The 2,917-nt window shown below is 36.6% G+C and overlaps 1 protein-coding gene and 1 long non-coding RNA gene across 2 annotated transcripts in view; one reads left to right on the top strand and one right to left on the bottom strand.

The window, feature by feature from the left end:
* The window catches only part of kiaa1549la (KIAA1549-like a), a gene marked incomplete at its 5' end in the record, with an annotated part of 80,177 nt that overhangs the window by 72,450 nt on the left and 4,810 nt on the right, over positions 1-2,917 (top strand).
* On the bottom strand, positions 1,893-2,687 carry LOC106520206 (uncharacterized). Its single transcript, XR_001310527.1, has 2 exons — positions 2,572-2,687; positions 1,893-2,209 (listed from the first exon to the last, which is right to left on the bottom strand). It is a non-coding gene; the product is annotated as an uncharacterized LOC106520206 (long non-coding RNA).

The following is a 2,917-nucleotide window of genomic DNA, read 5'->3' as shown; positions in this document are numbered from 1 at the left end:
TCTCTCTCTCTCTCTCTCTCTCTCTCTCTCTCTCTCTCTCTCTCTCTCTCTCGTGAAATTCTGCCCTAGTGCTCCGACACTGCAGCAGCCACGTTCTGCTTTGAAACATTTCTTTAGTTTGTTATTGCTACGAGCTATCATGCTAAAGCGAGACTTGACTCCTCCCGACACTAAGAAAACATGAGGGGAGGAGTCAGCTGAGCTCCTGTGTAGCGGAGCACAGAGAGGGAGAGAGACGAAGTAAACAAACAATCAGGAAAATGAAACTTATTGTCCTCATTTTTTATTCGGACATACCATTTTGAACAACGCATTTTTTTCCTACAGATATAAAACATTAACCTGAGAATATATAGTTATAGTAATAATAATAATTTTAAAAAGGGTGAAATTGTGTTTTCAGTAAAAAGGATTTAACTGAAATTTGTTGAAGAAGCTAAAACCCATTTGTTAAAGCTAAAAGAAGTAAAATATTAACTAACTAAAAGCTAAAAGCAGCAAAAGTCTAAATAAAAGTATTGAAAGGCTAGCCTGAAGCTAAAAGCCGAAAGGCTGGTTGAAAGATAAAACTAGCTAAAACCTAAATAGCAAAAGGTTAGCTAAAAGATAAAATCAAAAAGCTGGCTAAATCCTTAATCCTAAAGATTGACTAAAAGTAGCTAAAGTGAGTTAGAAATATAAAAAAAACATCTTAAAGCTAAATTATGGCTAAAAGTAGCCAAATGTGAGTAAAAAGTATCAAAATGCTAGCTAAAAGCTAAAGGCAGCAGCACAGTTAGTTAGTTAGTTTAGTTTATTCATTTCTTTAAAAACAACATAAATTCAACAACAACAAAAATACTAATAATAAATTAAATGAAAGGTAGCAGAAGAAGAAAAAATCTTAAATCTGCCCCCTTTTCTCAAATAAACAAATTCAATCAAAAATAATCTACAATTTACAAAAAACGAAAAGAAAATTTAATAAAAGTTTAACTCCTTGAACAACAATTCACACATTTACATATTTCTCCAGTAAATTAACCTTCATTCAATTCAATTAACAATTCAATTAACATTCTCTTAAATATACATGTTGATCTGGCATTTTTAATGTCATCTTCCAGATTATTCCATAATTTAATTCCCTGGACTGAAGTACTCCATTCCTTTAGATCTCACAAACATTTCTATCCCCTTGAGATTATAACATCTCTCTCTTTTAATAAAGTGTAATTGGATGTTTGAAGCTAACGTGTTTTTATGAGCCCTAAACATAACTGATAAAATACCATAAATCAACCAAATAAGAGAATTTCAATAAAGTAACAGTAGCTAAACACTAAAATAAGAAGTAACGTAAGAAGACAATAATGCATTAAATATTCTCAAAGAACATTTTTGAAGGGATCTTAATGTGTTTTTATGGAAAATATTTGTAAATAAAGTTAAATATTTTTGAAAAGTATTATAGTAACAGAAACTAAAAGTCAGAGCACGCACCTCCTGAGTGAGCTAAACATTTTATATTATTGTTTAAAGCAGTACAAATTCTAAATGAAAACAACAAAATATGAAAACAGCGCAAACGCTGAATCAGCATCATCTAAAGCGACTCAGCGACTCGATCAGGCGCAGATGTTTATTTGCGTCATGTGACCGGAGCATCCTCTTCACCTCAGAGCTGATGCTGTGTTGCTGGGCACTTTAGCTCTGCAGAGACTGACCGTCCGTGAAAGCAACACGATCGCCATCAAGTGGACAAATAATGATGAAAATGGAAGAAGCTCAAACCTGGCAGGAAACAAAGCTCCAGCTGTGAACAGCTGCAGAATGATGAGAACAAATGTTTTACAAGGCAGCAGGGAGGGGAAATGGAGTTTACTACTGAGGCAGAAATTTAAAATCTATGATTGATTAAAGAAATTATGTAGGATTTATTGTTTTTGACAAGCCTGTTCATCATAACTCTCTAATTATCATGAGTTTTATTTAAACGCGGACCAGAATCATCCTTATTTAAAGTGGTAGTTGTAGAAGTTAATGAGTCGACTCTGTGAACATCAGCTCCTGCGTGTCCTCAGGGAGGAGCAGTGCAGCACGGTGATAACTCCTTAGTATGCGCCGTGCGCCGTTCATGAGCTCCGAGAGCCGTCGGTGACCTCATCTGTCCTCCGCTCCTGCGCCGTGCCGTCACGTCCGCCGGGTCTCTGGGCTGCAGAGAGCGTGCCTTTGATGTAGGGGAAGAAATATGATCAGACGCCGGTGACAGCGGTCGGCACACGGAGCGGGTTCAGGATCAATAACGGCTGTATTTCAAACAGAAAGGTTACGTGTCCGGGAAACAAAACGCTCTAAAAATGTCAGGGAGGCAGAAAGTGAATAAAAAGCTAGAACTCTTTGAAGGAGTGCACATCACCCGTCACTTTTCATGCCACAGTTTAAATTAAGATTTATTTTATAAGTTAAACTCTAGGCACTGATTGTCAGCTGTAGGGAGGATGAGGACAAAGTCGTGGGATTTTGCTAATTAAAGCTGCGTAGAGAAGTTGTTGATTTGCTGAAGTTTAAAAGTATAAACAAAGGTTTTACCTGGGCGCGATGGAGACATTGTCCACCTTCAGTTCCTCTGAGCCAGGCATGGGCAATCCTGGTCCTGGAGGACCGCAGCCCTGCATGTTTCACTTGTTTCTCTGCTCCAACACACCTGACATGAATGAATAAATAATTAGCAGGCTTCTGCATTACGGAGGACCAAAACTGACATAATTTGAAATCAAAGCAGAATTATATGAACCACTAAATAAATACACTTGCACCAATTAAATTAAAAAAGAAGAACTTTATCTCCTGTTTTATATTTTAATTGACTTTCATATTTATTTTTCCAGGTTAGTTCCACCGAATTAGTCTATATATTTGAACACATACTTAAAAT

This window comes from Austrofundulus limnaeus, unplaced genomic scaffold (genome assembly GCF_001266775.1).
Source record: "Austrofundulus limnaeus strain Quisiro unplaced genomic scaffold, Austrofundulus_limnaeus-1.0 Scaffold89, whole genome shotgun sequence".
NCBI lineage: Eukaryota > Metazoa > Chordata > Actinopteri > Cyprinodontiformes > Rivulidae > Austrofundulus > Austrofundulus limnaeus.
Note: the sequence above shows the minus strand (reverse complement) of the source record. Positions and strands in the feature narration are given on the sequence as shown.